We start from the raw sequence: 21087 nt of genomic DNA, 5'->3' as shown, positions 1-21087 counted from the left end.
GGTACATATACACAATGGAATACTACACAGCCATAAGAAGTGGAAAAATCCAACCATTTGCAGCAACATGGATGGAGCTGGAGAGTATTATGCTCAGTGAAATAAGCCAAGCGGAGAAAGAGAAATACCAAATGATTTCACTCATCTGAGGAGTATAGGAACAAAGGAAAAACTGAAGGAACAAAACAGCAGCAGAATTACAGAACCCAAAAATGGACTAACAGGTACCAAAGGGAAAGGAACTGGGGAGGATGGGTGGGCAGGGAGGGATAAGGGGGGGGAAGAAAAAGGGGGGTATTAAGATTAGCATGCATGGGGGGGAGGGAGAAAGGGGAGGGTGGGCTGCACAACACAGAGAGGACAAGTAGTGACTCTACCACATTTTGCTAAGCTGATGGACAGTAACCGTAATGTGGTTGTTAGGGGGGACCTGATATAGGGGAGAGCATAGTAAACATAGTATTCTTCATGTAAGTGTAGATTAAAAATTAAAAAAAAAAAAAGAAAGAAAGAAAAGGGGGATTACTCCTTAACAGGATAAAACTATTGGTAAATCAAAGATCAACGCATGCTTTAAATATCCTTAATGTTGATTACTTAAAGGGTGTCAGATGATCAGCTATGGAGGTACTCTTTTCTGATAATATTCCTTTCTCTTAATTAAAAAAAAAAAAAAAAAAAAGCAGTTACTGTGTGCTGACCTCCAATGAGTTCTGCACAGTGGTATAGAGGGCATGTCAAAGTGTGGGCAAAGGGTCTGTTTGTTTCTATGCAGAAGATCAAGGCCTAGCTTGGATACCCAGAAAATGAACTAAGAAACGATATGAGGAGGAGCTTCCGGCATCAGCACTCTCTGGAGGACTTGTGCCAGGGATGATCATCAAAAAGCCTCCACAGGGATCTGGACGATGCTGCACGTGTGGCTGCATCCAGCCCACCATCTCCTGGACTTGCCATAGGAATGAGGAGGGAGATTCTAGGCTGGCATGTGCATACAGTGAGACAACGAATTTGACCGGATCTGTACTGTTGGAACTCAACCAGGAGTTGGGAGGGGTGCAAGTTGTAGCACTCCAAAATCTCATGACTATAGACTATCTACAGTTAAAAGAACATATGGGATGTGAACAGATCCCAGAAATGGGCTGCTTTAATTTGATTTTTCTCAGAATGTTCAAGTACAATTGGACAATATCCATCATATCATAGATAAATTTTCACAAATGCCTAGGGTGCCTAAATGGTTTTCTTGGCTTCACTGGAGATGGATGGTAATTATAGATTTGCTTTGTTTATGTCACCATATTCCTATTATGTTAATATGTGTGTGCAAATTAGTTAGTAGTTTAAAACCTATACATACTTAAGGTACTCTACAAGAAGATATGTCAAAGAAATAATCAATCCTCCCATGTTTCCTTCCATATGCTACAACTATAGCTTTTCTTCTTCATTCCTAATTACAACCCTTAAATAGAATTCGTGCCTCATATCAAATTTACCGAGTACCATAATTCCTCCAGGTGGTAAAGATACCTTGAGACAAGTGCTGGGCATAGAAGCCACAGGGCATAAATCTGCAAAGAAGTAAAAAGCTAACCTTTGCAAACAATATGGCTTCTCTCTCACTTACCAACTTTACATTTCCCTGTATGGCCCCAGAAGATGACTGGTTAGCCAGAGACGGGTAAGATTCCTCAAGGCAGGAACAACCTAAGACAGGCACAGTCGCAGGGGGGCCATCAGGTGAGAATTTGGGGATCAACAGATGTGAGGCTCAGAACCTCACCACCCCCTGCTTTGAGAGAAATCTTCTGCATCCGTGGATGTCTTGCTGCCCTTGTCTAGCCTGGATTAATACTTAGTCCATAGGCACACACCTGATCATCTGATCATCTACATTTGCCCTCTTACAGCACTAAACTATGTTTTCTACCTTTATCTTGCATCTACCTACCACTTCAGCATTTTATTAAAAATAAAAATAATAATAATAATAGAGGGAGAAATGTGGAATCAACATATAAATCAAGTACAAAAATCAAACAAATATTCATATTTGACCTGATTGTTTATAGGTCATAATGTGTGATCAAAACCGAAAGTTTCTGTGATGAATGCCCTTGTACTGTTCACCATGTAAGAATTTATTCACTATGTAAGAATTCATTCACCATGTAAGAACTTGTTCTTTATGCTTCAGAAGATTGGAGACTGACGAGAATTAGGTTTGAGATGGATTAATGAATGTACATTGAACATTGAGCCCCCTATACTGAATTTTATTGTTGTTAACAACCATTTGATCAATAAATATGAGAGATGCCCTCTCAAAAAAAAAAAATTGACTGTGGTCTCTCCTTTTCTCAAAACATCTTATTGTACTGTACTCACCCTTCTGATGATAATGTGAGATAATAAGATGCCTATGTGATGAAATGAGGTGACATAGGCACTGTGACGTAGTGTCAGGCTACTACTGACCTGATAAAATGTCAAGAAGAGGATCACCTGCTTCGGGACTGTCATTGGCTGTGGGAAACTGAAACCATGTATAAGGGGACGTACTGCACCTGTGTAGACATACACACATATCCTGCTGGATCCGTTTCCCTGAGAACCTGACTAACACAGCAGGTGACAAGACCTGGATCCCAGGTATAGAGCATTCATACCCCAGGAGCTCAAGCACTGCTTTGGGACACTGCCCTAACAAACACTTCAGGAGTAGGAAAAAAACTTGTGCATGAAAAGACTCATTTCCAAATGGCTGATAAAAAAGCAAAAATCAAAACAAAAAAGCCAACAATTTAAACACTCAACAACGGGGGAACCTTTAGAAAGTCATGACATACTGATCTGACTGAATGTCAACCAATCGATATTCACAATTATGTAAAATCACGGAAAATATTTGACAGTATAACCTTTGGAGCACAACATAACCTACCCTTAATCCCAGCTTCTGGAATTGCTCTAACCAATCTGAGCTCTCTACAGAATCCTGTCCTTTCATCCATCAAGTGGAAGTGACTCCCACTAACGTCCCAGGGCAGTTCTAATAATTACGATAAAGTTAGCAAGTAGCTTGCCACGCCTGGCATATCACGGATGATCAATAATGCAGGTATCCATGTGAATGAGGACATTAAGTAAAAATGAAAAACAAAAGCAGGCATAGTCTCATGAGAAGGAAAAAAAATCATACTAAAATATGAAGATGAAAAGCTGAGGGCTGGAGACATTCTGGCCCCCTTGACCATTCCAGGGGTCTCAGCATCTTCACTTCACACTCTGGAAGTCGGCCATGATTAGGGTGGCACTGTTCACTGTAAAGCCCACCTGAAGAGGTAACTAGCTTATCTGGCATAAAGATAAAACCAAGCACAGGAAATCTCACAAGAGCAGCATAACAGCAGCTGAACTGTGTCACCTTCCTCAACATGCCAGGCCCAGTGCCAAAGGCCCCACACACAGGAAGTAGCCCATCAACTTGACAACTCCACAAAGCAGGTGCTGTTTCCCTCCCAGGTCTCCAATGAGGCCGGAAGCTCAGCGGGTGGAGTAACTTAGCCCACTCTGGCCAGCCTAAGCCATGCAGCAGGTAAATGAGAACCCAGCTTGTCTTGATTCCAAGATCCAAGCTCTTAACTATGCTTTCCTGCTTTGTGCCTTCCTGTGCATCCAGCCCCTCCTGCAGGTATAAACCTACTGCATGCCCAGTGCTAAAGCAGCAGCACAGTGAATGAGCGCTGTTCACACCCTTATAGATAAACAGAGAAGTCACCAGCCCACAACTATTCTCTAGTATAACCCAGCCTTTCTCCTGAGCTCCCCTGGGTAGTGGAAAGTTAGAGATGTGAGGAAAACCCAAACAACGGAAACAAACGATGTATGTATAAAGCAAGAATTTCAAGGCATGCTTCTTGGCACCAACTTTGGGGTAGGTACCTTCAAATACACTACCCTTCCCCAGATCTCAGGAGAAGAGCAAGTGCACACTCCTTCATCCTAAATGGAGATCTGAAAAATGAATGGTGCCCTAAACACAAAAAAACTTGCGGCCTTATTTCACCCAATAGTGCAGAAAGAGAAAACAATGCGTTAATGAATGTACCACCCCCTCTGCTAAAGTGCCAGTGCAACGTACTTCTCAGGGGACTCTGAGTGGCCCGTACACATCGTCCTCGTTTTCATCCATGTCCTCGTCATCGATGCTTTTCACATCGAGCTTCTGGTACCCAAACTCCACATTCAGAGACAGAGAATCAATTTTCCATGAGTTGCTGCTCTGACTTCCGTTGGAATTTGGCCCCAAGGGGCTTTCAAAGGCTGACATGATATTGACCGAGGAGAGGTCAGAGTTTTCCTCCAAGCTCTCCCCTGCCCCAGGAATCTTTTTGAAAACCTTCCCAGAGTTCTGCTCATCTTCCTCGTCATCAAATGAGATGATGTTGGTCACCTTCTTTTTCTTATTCCGCTCCTTTTTATATCTGGCATCTGGCAAAAGAAAGGATAAAACATAAGAAAATGTAGGCAAGATAAAGACAGGATCAAACCATTTTTGCCTCTAGACTGTGGAAAGTCCTCTATTATTCTACTGAAAAAATAAATTTAAGGTAAATTCATATTTTTTTGTAATCTTTGAGATGGAATAAAATGGATGTTCTGATTCAAACAAATACGATTTAAATAAAATACATTAAAATTGTTCCTTCTAAGCAATACTTCTAAGAACTTTGATTCAAAGGATGCTACCATTACAGAAATGATTTTCATTGTTCACTTTGGAAAATACTCTCATGGCTGGCAGATGTGACCAAGAAAACCAGTTTGGGGGTGGAAATCAATTCTTCAATGGCTACAATTCCTCCTACTTCTACCCAAGCCCCTGACAATGGGACCTTTCTGTTCCTCCCTCACAGATGCTGTCTATTTCTCTACCCCCTTGAATGTGAGCTGGCTTAGTGTTCTACTTTTACCAACAGAACGAGGCAGACATAATGCAGCGTGACAGTTCTACAGCCTAGGCATCGAGATGTGTTGCACCCTCTTGGAATGCTGCCCTGCAACTACCATGGAAGGAAGCTAGCCTAGTTTATTGAGGATGAGAGGCCATATACAGCCACCCCAGCCAACAGTGAACACTAATTCCAGACACTTGAGTGGGGCCATCACAGACCTTCCAGCTTGGCCACCAGCTCAATGCAGCCCCAGAAGTGAGCCAAGTGAAACCAACAGAAGAACCATCCTGCCAACTCATTAAAAAATATTGAATTGTGGTTGTTTTAAGCCACTATCTTCTGGAGCTCTTTGTTACACAGCAAAGGCTAACTAAAACTGAAATCAAGATTGCTGTGGTAACCAGAACTTAGATGAGCCAGTTTGTTCACCCATGTTAATCATCAAATATGGGTGTGAGATACTGTGAGCTGATTCAAAAGACTCCATTCCATCTATACCAAGGTGTGATGGGGTGATGCTCCCCAAGTATCACACCCTGAGGCAATGTCCCCAAACAAAGCAGAGTCCCAAGAATAGATGGAAAGAACACATCTTTGGGTATACAAGTTTCAGGGTCTCTGCTATGCAAAGTCCACAACAGTCCTCAGTCTTAGGTCATTTTCATGGGGTCTCTGCTGGAGAAGAAGGCAAGATAGATAAAGCCAGTATGTACCAAACACTCCATGAGATTCTGCATTTTCACTATCAATAATTCCAGAGAGATGACCATGATTACTGCCTCGTTCAAGGGACTTGAGAATACTAGGACTAAGAACTTAACCTCAAATTTCCAATTTTGCTGCAACAACATTCTGGGTGTCCCCGAAGGCTCATGGGTATTATAAACTTCTCTCAAAATTAATCTTAGTGGAATCAACTTTCTCTTGCCTCCTGGTGGCCTAGAGTCAAAGCTGCTCAACTGCTCCCTTCCCTGTAGCCTCCATTGAAATGTCATCCCTTAACAGCATGCATTTCCCATAGCTCCCTACGCTTGGCTTCCATCCCATTTGCCAGAAGGATAACAAATTATTTGTATAATTTGTCATTAAATGTCTACCCCCACCCATCCCAAAGGAGACTGTAGGCTAAACGCTAGTAATCGTCTTACTCAGCATGCAATAAATGAACAACAAAAGAATGGATGGGGATAAATGAAGAGCAGCCTCACCTGGCTTCATGTGACTACCACACCCCGACCTTTACTTTGTTCATTTGAGCTGTTTGCTCTCCTACCTTATCATCACCACATTTCAAGAAGGCTCTCAGGTCCCTTCCAAACAAATTAAAGGCAAGACGAATAAACACAAACATGACCTGGACAGACAGGTGTATCGGATTTCATTCCCCTCAGCACTTTCAGATGCGAGTCGTGCCCACCTCGCCCCAGTCTCTCATCATTTCACCCAACCCCCTCTGCTCTGCCTCACACACCCCTTCTCCCTTACCGGCAGTGACATGCTTGGACACGACAAGCAGAGGGTCAGTCTCCTGCTCAGGTCTGATGAGGCTAGAGACTGCAGAGGAGGCCATGATCTCCCTAAAAAGGTTGCTCCCTCCTTGCGTGGATTCCTTCAGCAAGGAGGTCACATTCTGCGTTGACTCTTTTAGGAGGTCTGAGACAGTAGGAGCAAACTTACTCTGACCATTTAAGTCCTTGTTGTCAATGTTATTTGCAAAGCGTATAGAGTTCAAACCTGCCAGGAAAAGGGGAAAGTCTGGAGTGTCTGCTGTTGAAAACCCAGTTGTGACCCCAACATGATAAACAAGCTGCAGTTGGTACAGTACACGCTGATCTTAAATTTTAATAAAGACCTCCTGCAAAACTGGGGTCAGAAGACACTAGCCACCACAGATGTTGAATCTTTCCAAATTCTCTCCCTTTCTGTCAGGAAGACAAGTGCAAATAAGTCAACCAAGGGGAGGATAAGTCATAAGTTTGGGGGTCAGACTGCCTTGGGTGAATCCCAGCATGGCCACTTACTGGCTATGAGACCTTGGTCAAGCCATTTATAACCTCCCTGAGCTTTTGTTTCCCTACCTGTGAAATGGAGACAACAATATCTCTTTCACAGGGTAACTATTAAGGATCATCACCCACAAAAACACTCGGGTCAGAGGCAATCAAAAACTGTGTGCCAATATCATTATTACTATCATTATTATTACTTTACATAAAAACTTTTACTGGTATCCCATAGCCCACAGAAGGAATCATGGTCACCCCCCGACTTTTCCTCTTCAATGGACAAAACTAACATAACTTTCTATGTTTGGTACTTGGCAAAAATTATAAGGAGAACAAAAAAAGAGGAGGCAACAAAGGATTTGGAAAAAAGAAGCAGGTTACCCACTTGTATCGGGTTCATCCTTTGATAAGCAATTTAACAATTCTCCAGCTGACATCAGTCCAGGGCTTCCACATTGGCAAATTACGTACATGACTCCATAGCACACAGTGTCATTACAGGGACTGCTATGCTACCGGATCCCCACCTTCCCTGCACACAGGAGGAAAGTAAAGGCAACAAAAGTGATGGGTGTGCACCAGCCAGTAAGGGGTAGAACCAGGCTTCAAAGGCAGGTCTCCCACCTCCAATTCCCCAGATCTTTATATTACACTTGCAAAGCCACAGCCCAAACTCCCTCAATCCCATGCTTTCCCTGCCAGACTATCAAATTCTAGAGAAATGGACTCAATGCTCAGTACGCTAAAGAAAGGACAGTGGCAAGTGACTCCTGAAGTTGGTCAGGGATGGGGAAAACCACAGCATCCCTTGGAGTTATAAATTCACTCCCAGGCAGCCTCTGCTCACCAAGCCTCACAGGGCCCATCACCCCTGGCCTTGGCCAGGCTTACCAGCTGCCATGGTAGGAAGCATGCTAGACCTTTGTTCATTCATCACAAAAGACCAATCTTCACAAAAAGTGCTGAGAATTGAAAGAGAAAGGGAAAAAGTTCTGAATAGTGGTTCTCTGCATCCATTACCCAGACAATTCCATTAGGTGGCTCCCTGGAAAATCCATGCCTGGTCACCCCAGAGTGGATATATGAGGTGGCTGCTGGACTGAAGCTTCCTGTATAAACAAGGGTTGAACACATATCCTACGACTTCCTCACTGGTCCCCTGAGATCTCTAGGGTCCCCTGAGCTTCAGAGTGCTGAAATAGGCATGAGAAGTAAACATGATAGTTCTGAAGCAGCAAAGGAGGAGGGGACAAACAGAGGGGTGACTTGAACTCAAACAGTGTCTCCATGAGATGGAAAGACCCCTGACTGGGCTAACACAAGGAGAGACAATTTCAGAACGAAATTAGAGTTCCATGGCTCCATCAGCCAGGGCACCAGTATGTAACATCTGCTTAGGCTGCAGACCCAAAAGTCCAAGTCATCCCTCAGAAGGCCTGTGAAGCTAAAAAGAGCCCCAAAAATCCTAATGGCAGTGTGTATGTGTGAGGTGGGTGATGGTGCTCAGAGAGGCCTGCAGGGTCTGTCCAAGGTCATCTGGCAATAAATGGTACAGCCAGGGCTCAAAAGCAGGTCTTCCAGTGCAATTCCCCAGCTCTCTTTCCAACCCCCTGCTAAGTAATATCAAGCAAATATCCTCAACCCCTGACTCCCTTCCCTGCCAGACCCAAGAACTCTAAGTTAATGGAGTGAAAGCTCAGTTTCACTAAAGCACAGTCAGTCATGAGTGACCTACAACTCAGCAGCAACTGGACACATTAGCTGCTCTAGTGACTTAATACAACTAACAAAAAGAGAACAGAGATGCATCACTTTCAATAGTCACTCAGCAGAATATCAGTGGAAGCCCAAACTACACTTTGCAACCATACCTCTGATTTCCAAAACTGTGATTCTTTAAAAATCTGAGCCAGTTTTCATGCATGTCAATTAATCTGGTTTTCCCACACTGAGTTGGGTAAGTGGCTAGTGATTCAGGTAAGATCAAGTGTGATCCTAACAGCTGAATCCACTTCAATTGTTCATAGTTAAAGGCTGCCTTGACAGTGAGTGTGCAACTTAGAACTACTTGCAAACGATCTGCTGGGAAGAGTTTCACGAAAATTTATTGTTAAGAAATGTGAGTATGTTCTCCATAACTAAAGCTGGTTGATGCTTACACACAGACGTTCACAGCCTCCCGCCTCAGACCCCAAGCAGCACACAAGTACAGCCAGTGCCAGTCATCCTGGCGCCCATCCGTCCCATTTCAGACGCACAATCTGGGCATGCAACTGGACAAGGAGCCACAGGCAACATCCGCGGAAGAACTTCAAGGGTATTTGTAAGAGATTTAGCGTACCTTTCCAGAATGCCTAATGAGTGACTGGTATCATTACTGGATGACCACAAGCAGCAGAAGAAACACAAGAGGAGACTTGAGCAGGAAACACACAGCAAGATATGACATCACAGGAATGCACCATGGCACTAATGAAGCACCAGATTACTTAATTATATGAAACTTCAAAGTTGAGGATCTGGGCACTGCTGATGTGGAAGTTAGTCAAGGGACCAGGACAGGATCGATTTCTGTCCCTCTGGTGACACAAAATGACATGTCTTGTCCACCATTCTCAGAAGGAAAATAACAGAGACAGGGACAAAGACAGAGATATCATAAGCATCATGAATACAGGAAAAAGGAGAATAGTCAGGCATTTCTGACGGGAATGTGGCCGGCCGCACTATGGCTGATGCATATTCAGTGCTTCAGCCACATCACTGGGGACAGCCATACTCCCCAAAGCTGAGCGTGCCTTTTGCCATGTGACTTGCTGCCAATGAAATGTGAGTGAAAGTGAAGTAACCCTGCAGGCAAAAGCTTAAAAAGTCAGTGCTTTGTTCAACCACATCCCCTATTCCTGCCTTGGCAATTGTGAAAGCATTTACAGAAACTGAGCCTGCAGTCAGCCTGGGTCCTGAGATGAGAAACCCCTATGCAGCCATGACAGACTTGCAGCAGGGAGAGGAAATACATGTGGCTATCTCAGCCACTGGGAGTTTCGTGATGTTTGTTATGGCAGCATGGCCTGCCCTATACTAAGTGACAGAGTGAACTTTTTGTTTATGAGCAAGAAAAAAAGAAAACATAATAGAATTCATTCTTCTTAAATGACAAATGACTTCTCTCCCCAACATATAACTTCTATATTTTTTTCAGTCAGTTTGGGATGGAGTAACTTCAAAAATCCAAAAGTTGTAAAGAACCCAGCACACATGGAAAGACCAAATATGAAACTGAGTCCTAAATACCCCACATCTAAAGAGAAAGAAGCTCTGAATCTGAAAGAAGCCCAAACTAAAAGCTCACTGCGTCCTAAGACAGCCAGCTTCTGCACACCTGTGGCTTTACCAGTAACAGCATCAAGCGCGCTCGCTACACACGGGAGCCATGCTGAACCCTTTACAGGCAGTTCTAGTTACTCTCCCACCAAATGCCTCATAGCACAGCTGAACGACTGGGGGCTCTTGAAGGGGAACCTACTTGCCCCACAGGGAGGGACTAGGATGCAAACCTAGGCAGGATGACTGCAGGTTGCATGACTCTAACCCTTTGGCAACACGCCCTCCCAGCCCCGCATCGGGTACCTGAGCCTGCCGCGATCAGCCAGGAGCATGTGCAGGTAGCGCTCCACCGAGTGTTCGTTGAGGGCGCAGTGCAGCCAGGCCCAGCCACGGCCCACGTGGGAGGTGATGTGGTGCAGGGAGCAGAAGCGCTGCAACTCGTGCTTGTTGAGGACCTCCTTCACGTAGAACCAGAACACCGGCTCTGCACAGAGAGTGGACAGGCCGTGGCTCACCACCAGGGATGGGCAATGCACTGGGGTAATGGTCTCTGGGCAGTTTTGAGGATTTTTTTTTTTTTTTAGTTTTGAGGATTTTAAGAGTTACTTCCTTAATACAGAAAAGGAAGACACCAGAGAGTATGCCAAACATAACAATGACCCCCCAATCTACCATCTAGTGATGACCACTGTCCCTAGAAAATGAAAATACATTGTCAAGTATTCCTTCCACTCTTTTCTCCTGTACTTTTCTGTTTTATACAAAACTGACATCTGCAATAGGCTGAATCATGGCCCCCAAATATAATCACATCCTAATCCCTGGAACCTGTGAATGTTAACTTACATAGCAAAAGAGACTTTGTGGAGGTGATTAAATTAAGGGTCTTGAGAAGGGGGGGTTATCCTGGGTAGTCTCTGTGGACCCACTGTAATCTCCAGTCTTTGAAAGAGGGAGGCAGAGGGGGATCTGAGGTATAAGAGGACAAGGCAACATGGCCGAGGAAGCCAAGAGTGGGATGATGGGGCCACAGCCAAGGAATCCCAGAAGCCACCAGAAGTCAGAAGAGGCAAGAAGAGATTCTGCTCTAGGGCTTCCAGAAAGAAGCAGCCCTGCCATCATTGTTGTAAGTTTAGCCTAGCGTGACTGACTGTGGACTTCAGCCCTCCCTAACTGTAAGAAAATTAGTTCATGTGGCTTTAGGCCTCGAAGCATGTGGTTTGTTAGAGCAGTCATCAGAATTTCATATGCCATCACAGCGAGTGTGTGTGTGTGTGATGTACATATATATATATATACTCATACATATATATAGTTTTGGATCCTGGTTTATTTCTTATCTAGGTCATAAACATTTTTCCTGTAATATTCAAAGACCTTTGAAAACATGATTTTTGATGGTTTTCCAGTTAAATATAATTTATTTCTCTACTGCTGGGAACATGATATATTGCCAGTTTTCACTATATACTGCTTTGAACATCTGTATATAACTAATTGTTCTCATTCCTAGCTCCCCAGGAGAGACTGCCATAGATTGGAGAATAGGAACAGACTTAAGGCTTTAGGGAAAGCTAAGTAAGTTTGTCTTTATCCACAAAACAGTCATTGTATCTTCTCACATCCCACCTGTTGATTCACACACATTTCTTAGTCATAATTCTTGTGCATATCTAATTTTGTGATCAATTTTCTTTACTTAACATTGGCTCATCAACACTTTTTCATGCTATTTTTCATGTTATTTTTCATAATAATAACACCAAAAGCAACAGCCACTATATTTATTGAGCATTTACTACATACCAACCATTGCACTGAACACTTTGTACCTGACCCCAGTTCTCACAACCCCCAAGGCTGTCTCCATCTCAGAGGCAAAGTCCGAGGCCTAGACAAGTGAGGTGACTTGTGCAGTGATGCACAGTCAGCAAGTGGCCCAGCAGAAGAGGAGGCTGGAGACAGCTGACTGCAAACCGCTCCCTCACGCTGCCTTCTCACACACAAGGGAAGGAAGGCTCTGCTTCCTTTGAAAGTATCGTGTTCACAACTGCTTACTACCCCCAGAGAGAATATGCTGAGTCTCTGCTGCCAGATGGGGATTCTAATCCAGGAGCTAAACAGGCTCATAGGCCCCTCTGAAAATACGACAAGATCTTTGGTCTCCCTTCCAGAAGGGGGCAAATACACACATCTCCTCAGACCAAACACCAGCTCCACAAAAGCTCATGCTGGTATTTCAGTTCGGTTACATCAGCAGAGACTGCATTCTTCCTAGGAGCCATGAGCTGGGCAAGGGTGTGGGCTGCCAAGGAGGGACAAGAAGGACCCGTGCCTAACAAGCATCCCATCTAGCAGACAGGATAACAGGTGGGGGAGGTCAGGCAAGGAATGACCCTGGGCAGGCCACTCAACCATGCTAAGCTTCAATTCCTCCTCCTTAAAATAAGCCCCCAAGTAAAGAAACACCTGGGTTTGGGGGTCCATGGAGAACAGGAGGTAAAGTACTGAGCACAAGGCCCAGCCCATGATGACCAACCACCACATGTTTAATAATTACTTTCTTATACGAGAGCATTTGTGTCATTTCCTCATTTCCCATTTCTGTTAACAGCATCTAAATGTATACGCATATGAGCATACACACCTGTGGGTCAACTCAACCTCTAGGATCATTTCAAATAAACACCTCAAGAGGGACTGGAAACACCACCAACAGGGCAGTTCACACAGGACTGCCATCTCTGTCAGTCCCCAAATGACACACTAATCCCCTCCCCAAACCCATAAGGTCAGCACACACCATACAAGAGTGTTACTGCCTTGGTTCCACTGGAAGCCTCTCTCAGAAACCAGGGCGGGGGACCTGGGTTATTCAGTTAACTTGTTCTGAAACACATCAACCAGTGTGTAAATCCATCTGTAACTCCGTCACAACTCAAATCAAATGACTCCCACCTGCATCCTGCATTTCCTGAGGACTGCAGTTACCTCCCTCTGATCTTGAATACACATGAAACATGAACGGTGTGTTTTCACCTTTCAATTTTGCAAATTGCTTACTGCTACAGAATCCTTCTAAAGCTTGCCAGAGTGATGCTGCTGATGATAAGGATTATCCCAGTAGGGCTCCACTTCCACTGCCAGAATTAATGTGGCCTATTTAAAGTGCAGCTCACCTGCCACTTAACACTTGCAGTGTCCATACTTTAATTTGGAAATATATACCAGTCTCTCACTGCTTTGAAACAAGAGGCTAATTCCAAAAGTGGGCAAGGGCTTCTTCTTCTCTGGACTCCTGAAAGCCATCTGCCAACAAGAACAAGAGCCAGGAAGGGAGTGTTGAAGCGAGCTATCTGGGGGCACTTGTTAATAGAGGGTGACCGATAGACAGCACAGGGCCTTTGGTAAGGTTCCTAACAGGCTCAACTTTAATCGATGTCAATAATGCAAGAATTCATACTTTGGAAGCCAAAAAGGACAAAAACTCTGGCTCAAAGATCAGTTCAGGCATTGTGTGACCTTGGGCAACTAATTTTGCCCTTCATTTTCCTCATCTGTAAAATGCTGCCTGGTATAAAGGGAAAAACAGGAAAATAGAGCTTACATGGAAAGTGCTTAGTGCCAAGGACCCCAGTAGGCAAGCAGCATCCTGCCGGTCTTCAGGAACCAAAGAGGAACCATGCTCCTTGGGAAATTGCCTTCAGCACTATCAATCTCTCCTTCCCACGGGGGTGGGCAGGCAGGCAACTCAGGCTGGGCAATGACCTGGCCACAGCAGGGTGTGCGCCATGCCTGGCCTCCCTCATACCCACCCTCATCCTGGCCCTTGTTTGATATTTTGTGCATCATGATTTTTCTGTATTAGTTTTGATTTTTTTAATACTGCATGAAAATATTATTCATCTTGATAGCTGAGTTTTTGGTGCTCCCATCAATTTTGAGGCTAAAGTGAGTATCTCACTGGCCTCATCTTAGTCCCAGCCCAGGACTACTTGGTCTTCTGTGCAACCTCTACCTGAACCACTAGGACACAGGCCTTGTCTCCTTCAAGAATGGAAGTCAGCAAGCAATGAACAGAGGGCCACTTTTGGCCCACCACCTGTTTTGTTAGTAAAGTTTTTTTGGAACACAGTCACAGCCATCTGTTTACATACTGTCTTTGGCTGCTTCTCTGTTAAGAAGGTAGAGCTGGGAAGTTACTACGGAGATCCTACCCCACAAAGCCTAAAATCCTATCTGATCCTTAAGGAAAAAGTTTTCTGACCACTATTTTAGAAATAGGAGCTCTAATAATCATAATCATATAGAGTGAGCCTACCTGGGAAAGATGCCAACCCAGACAGAAGGGGGACTGAGAGAGATGTGGAGGATGCTGAGCCCCTCGATCCAACTCAACCCCTAGTTTTCTTACTTGAGTCAACATGTGCCCCTTTTTGCTGAAGTCTAAATGGCTTGCTGTCACTTGCAACCAGAAGAACCCTAATGCAGTAAGATAGGGTGTGTTTTTCAATCATTCACAAGCATTTATAGAGGACCGATAACATGCCAGGCACTGGGCAATGCCTGCATGCACTGAAGAGGCAGATGCATCCCTGAAGAATAAACGAAAAAAGCTCTGCTCAACAAGAAACAGAAAACCCAAATACAAGGAGCTACACTCCTAAAAAACAAAGAAGGTTTATTCTTCTCATCTACTTAGTCTGGAAGTAGAAAGCTGTTTCAAATGCTCTGTCATGGGCAGAACCCCAATCCCCTGACCTGCACCTCACTGTCTCAGAGAACCATCACCCACTCTGGCATCACATTCACAGTTGGAGCAGAAAGAAAGAGGACAAGATAAAGCCAGCATTATCACCCCTTTTCTCCACAAGGCTAAGTAATCCTGAAAAACCACAGGGAGCAGAGAAAGAATGTCAAGACTAGTTGAACCACTCATGATCCAGTACCTCGAGAAGAGCATCCCACAACCCCAAGCAAAATCAGGATTCTACTAAGCCAAAGAAGAAAAGGGGAGTGCCTTGAAGTCGGAAATGAACAGAATCAGCCCGACATGGTACCAGCCATTCCAGGAGCAGACAGAAAACCAGATGCTTCCATATTCCAGCCTGAGACCTGGGTGGGCACAGTCACTCCCAAATCCCAGCTGCATTCCAATCTGGACAAGCCTGACTATAGGGCATGAACGGCTTAGCAAAGCAGTTTCCAACAGGCGCTGTAGCTGGGAACTGTGCCATCCCCCAACCAGCAACAAGACTGCCTCCTGGACAGGAACACAGAACTCGGGTGTAAATATGAACCATACACCACGAAGACTTGTACAAAGTATGTACACTTTTTTTCTCTCTCTTTTAAATTGTGGTAAAACACACATAATAAAATTTACCACTTTAGAACAAAACAGCAGCAGAAGCACAGAACCCAAGAATGGACTAACAGTTACCAAAGGGAAAGGGACTGGGGAGGATGGGTGGGGAGGGATAAGGGTGGGAAAAAAAGAAAGGGGGCATTACGATTAGCATGTATAGTGTGGGGGGCGGGCACGGGGAGGGCTGTGCAACAGAGAAGACAAGTAGTGATTTTACAGCATCTTACTATGTTGATGGACAGTAACTGTGAATGGGGATGTGCGGGGGACTTGGTGAAGGGGGGAGCCTAGTAAACATAATGTCCTTCATGTATATCAAAATAAAAAAAATAAAATAAATTTACCACTTTAACCATATTTAAGTGTACACAGTACAATGTACACGAAGTACATTCCCAATGTTGGGCAACTGTCACCACATCCACCTCCAGAGCTTTTCCATCATCCATAGTCATTAACAAAAATGCCCCCATTCTCCCCTCCCCAAGCCCCTAGTAACCTCTAGTCTACTTTCTCCAGGATCTATTCTGGGCACTTCATGAAGGGAATCACACAGTAGGTGACCTTTTGTATCTGGCTACTTTCACTTAGTATAACGTTTTTAAGGTTCATCCATGTTAGAGGCATCCAGACCCTAACATGCTGGGACAGTTCTGTGCTCCTTACTAAAAAGCCTCTGGCCCCAGCCCACAGCCACTCCAGCTGTCCAGAACCCTCCCCAGAACCCTGCAGATGTCCCCAGAATCTAGTGACTCACAGCTTAACAGCCTGCCCAAGGGGCTGGCACTCTGGCTGCTGGCTCCCTCCCTAAGGCAAGCAGTGGCCTACCAGCTGTTAAATGTTTATATCACCAGCCCAGACAGAACCCAGCATTTTCTTTGCACTTTCCACAAACATACCTCCCAAGATCTCTCTCACCAGAACTAGCTGATTTGCAAGTTCATGAATACAACAGAGAACTACAAAGGCAGAACTGAAACCCTACAGAGATGGGTGAGGAAGTGAACTTCCCCTCACAAACAAAAGGATGGGCCCAGGGTTCTCCTGTCACATGCAGCTTCCTCCAAAATTAATTTTCTACAGAAATGAAGTTGTACCCAAAGTGACTCAATGAACCAAATATAAATTCTGCTTTGAGTTAAATGCAATCAACCATTTTCAAATAGCCCCACCGAGGATCATGGAGGTTGGTTTCTCTAATTTCAGTTGGAGGTGTATATATTAAGAACACCTGCTTTCAACTGACTGTGAAGCTGTACAGACAGCAGACGGTGGGGTTTGGCTTCCTGGGAAAACCAGCAGCACCTCCTGAAGTCTGGGTCCTCGAGTCATCATTTTTAATTTAGACTTTTGGTGGCAAGGCATCTTTCAATACAGTGAAGCTACAGGGACATGTGAGAATGGACGCAGTCCTTGGCCATAGAGAGAGAGAGACAGTCAAGGAAACAAAACAGGTAGTGAGTGTGACATGTCTGTTTGCTGAAAGACAGACTCAGAACTACAGGGGGGACACTGATGAGAGGGCACAGTCCAGCTGACCTGGGTGGGGTGCTCTTGAATTACTTTTTGAGAGAAATCTGCAACTGCAAGAAAGAATCGATCAAAACCACTTCACACCCATTTGAATGGTTATTATCCAAAATAATAATAATATTAACACATGTTGGCAAGGATGTGGAGAAATTGGAGCTCTTCTGCACTGCTGGTAGGAATGCAAAATGAAACAGCCGGTGTGGAAACCAGCTTCTCAGTCTGGTATTTTGCTGTAGACGCCCAGAGAGACTAAGACAGCCAGTAGCTTTATTAGTCTTCCTTCTCTCTCCAGCAAATGCAAAATGACTCATTTTTCCACACTACAACCTATATTGACTATTAGGGCTTCCAATGGCTACAAAATGCACCAATTCCAAGCCAAACCTAGGCACAGCTCTCAGCCACTTTCAATTCACTTTTAATTAATTTTAAAATTAATGTTTGCTTCTGCAACATATTTCTACGTTTAGATATGTAACCGCACTAGAGGAAGTAAGTATTTAATAATATGGATAATGGCTGAACCACTGTGTTGTGCATTTGAAACCAACATAAGATTGTATATTAGCGATATTTCAATAAAAAAAAATTAACCTTTGCACTTTTCCTCAAGAATGAATCACTTCCTCTGTAGCATGCTCAAGTAATGCTGGTAATAAGACACCTCAGGAATCAGGAAATACAGTCCTGTGATCATCAACAGAACAAAAAGGCATCCTACAGTATGGGAGAATATATTTGTAAATGACATCTGACAAGGGGTTAACATCCAAAATATATAAAGAACTCACACACCTCAACACCCAAAAAGCAAATAACCCAATTAAAAAATGGGCAGAGGATATGAAGAGACAGTTCTCCAAAGAAGAAATTCAGATGGCCAACAGACACATGAAAAGATGCTCCACATCACTAATCATCAGGGAAATGCAAATTAAAACCACAGTGAGATATCACCTCACACCAGTAAGGATGGCCAGCATCAAAAAGACTACTAAAAACAACAAATGCTGGCGAGGATGTGGAGAAAGGGGAACCCTCCTTCACTGTGGTGGAATGTAAGCTAGTTCAACCATTGTGGAAAGCAATATGGAGGCTCCTCAAAAAACTCAAAATAGAAATTCCATTTGACCTGGGAATCCCTCTCCTTGGAATTTACCAAAAGAATATAACTTCTCAGATTCAAAAAGCCTTATGCACCCCTATGTTTATTGCAGCACTTTTTACAATAACCAAGATATGGAAGCAACTTAAGTGTCCATCACTAGATGAACGGATAAAGAAGATGTAGTACATATACACAATGGAACACTATTCAACCATAAGAAAGAAACAAATCCTACCATTTGCAACAACATGGATGGAGCTGGAGGATATTATAGTCCGTGAAATAAGCCAAGCAGAGAAAGACAAGTGCCAAATGATTTCCCTCATTTGTGGAGTATAACAATGAAGCAAAACTGAAGGAACAAAATGGCAGCAGACTCAAAGACTCGACTCCAAGAATGAACTAGTGGTTACCAAAGGGGAGGAGTGTGGGAGGGCAGGTGGGGAGAGAGGGAGAAGGGGATTCAGGAGTATTATGTTTAGTACACATGGTGTTGGGGATCATGGGCAAAACAGTGCAGCACAGAGAAGGCACATAGTGGATCTGTGGCAACTTGCTGCACTGATGGACAGTGACTGCATTGGGGTAACGGTGGGGACTTGATAATATGGGTAAATGTAGTAACCACATTGTTTTTTCATGTGAAACCTTCATAAGAGTGTGTATCCATAATACCTTAATAAAAAATAAAATAAATAAATAAAAAAGAAATACAGTCCTGTGCACATTGAATAATGCCCTTCCTTCCAAACAAAATGTATTCACTGAACAGACTTTTATTGGAGAACTTAGCTATTTCCAGTTACTATGCTAGGGGCTGGACATCAAGAGGAAGCAAATCAGACACAGTGCCCTGCATTCCCAAAGCTTTCCATCTAGTGGAGCATATAGACAACAGACAACTGAATATGGTGGGACACTATGATTAAGTGGGATCCCCTATCCTTTGTTCTCTAAGACAGGGGATGGCAATCTTTTTCATTAAGAGCCAAAGAATAAATAAAATGAAGTAAATAATCATTTTTTACTTTATGGACCAGATCTTCTCAGTCACAATTCTGCCTAAAAGCAGCACAGACAGTAAGTAGATGAATGCTTGTGGCTGTGTTCCAATAAAATTTCATTAGAAAAATGGTAGCAGGACATAGTTTGATGACCTCTGCTCTGAGTGATCATAACTTACTTGATATTTGCTGCATAATTTACTCATTAATTCAAATTGGGAGATCAAGATCTTTCAGGGAACCATCTTTCTGGAAATAATATGCCATTATGAATAGGAGTAGGAGATTCTGCATCACAACCATGTAGACCTGAGTAGAAATCCCAGCTCTGCCACATATTAGCCCTGGAACATTGAGGAAGTTATTGCCTTTTTTTAGCCTTCTCTTCATCTGTAAAATGAGGGAACTCTCATTCACTACTCATTTCAGGAATCAAAAACAGAATAACGAACACAAAGGGCCTAACAAATCCCCTGGGTCACAGGAGCTGCTGTTTGAATCACTAACAAACGCTAAGAAAATCAGGCCTGTGGTCAGCCAATTAATCAAAGAGGGCATAAAATACCCAGGTCTCCATGGTGGAAAGCAGTATGGAGGTCCTTCAAAATGCTTAAAATAGAAATACCATTCAACCCAGGAATTTCACTTCTAGGAACTTACCCTAAGAGTGCAGCAGCCCAGTTTGAAAAAGATAGATGCACCCCTATGTTTATTGCAGCACTATTCACAATAGCCAAGAAATGGAAGCAACCTAAGTGTCCATCCGTAGATGAATGTATAAAGAAGATGTGGTACATATACACAATGGAATATTATTCAGCCATAAGAAGACAAATCCTACCATTTGCAACAACATGGATGGAGCTGGAGGGTATTATGCTCAGTGAAATAAGCCAGACGGAGAGAGACATCAGCTCAAATGACTTCACAAAGCATTCCCAGCAACTGCCTGTGTATCTCCTACCTTTGCCAGAACATCTGCATCTCCTCCCAGTCAAAATTATAAGCTTATGCAATTATGTTGGCCTTTCCTGGGTCATGAAGGTCAAGAGCAATTTTTAGGACTTTTACTACAGATGCATTTTCCTGCTTCAAACAAATTCTGCATGGGCATCAATTTAATACCTATATAACTTTCCATTCTACTGATGCACTCCATTTTCTAACCATTTCCCAATCGTTGGGCATATACATTTCTGAGTATTCATCATTACGAATTACCCTGAAAATAACTTAAGGCAGAAAGATATTTCAAGTAATTTCCTCAGACTAATATTACTAGACAGAGAATTAGGGGAAGCTGGAAATGCTGCCAACAATAGTCACTTCATGGGTGGTCTGCACATCACCCAGATTTACTCACTGCACCACTTAGCTAAGGAGGCAGTTATAGAAGCTGTTCTTCTCTGGCTACCTTTTTGGTCTTAACACTAAATGGTTTTAGAAGTAACATATTACCTGCTGTTGGAATCCAAGGCAATCTCCTTTCTCCCTCCAAAGCGCATCTGGCACTGCATGGAAAAAGAAGCCACTGAGATCAGCTGCTGGGATGGGACACTCAAATGTCACAAGGCCCTCAGGGTCACAGAGGACAAAGGGCCAGAAACTCTTGGTGCTGAGTGAAGGCTCCCCATGCCCTGGGTGTCAGCCCAGGATGTAAGACAGTGAACACCCCAGTCTTCCAGCTGCCACTTAAAGGAAGCCTTTATTTCCCACTTGCATGGAAGGGAGCCTTGTGGGAAAATTCTAAGAGGAAAACAAAACCACACAGCCTTCT

At 43.7% G+C, this 21087-nt stretch overlaps 1 pseudogene; it reads right to left on the bottom strand.

Moving 5' to 3' along the window:
* LOC118967229 (sorting nexin-29-like) overlaps positions 1-20819 on the bottom strand; it is a 41776-nt pseudogene extending 20957 nt beyond the window's left edge.
* Between the last annotated feature and the right edge of the window lie 268 nt (positions 20820-21087).

The sequence above is a fragment of the Manis javanica genome, chromosome 10 (genome assembly GCF_040802235.1).
Source record: "Manis javanica isolate MJ-LG chromosome 10, MJ_LKY, whole genome shotgun sequence".
In the NCBI taxonomy this organism is placed as follows: domain Eukaryota; kingdom Metazoa; phylum Chordata; class Mammalia; order Pholidota; family Manidae; genus Manis; species Manis javanica.
Note: the sequence above shows the minus strand (reverse complement) of the source record. Positions and strands in the feature narration are given on the sequence as shown.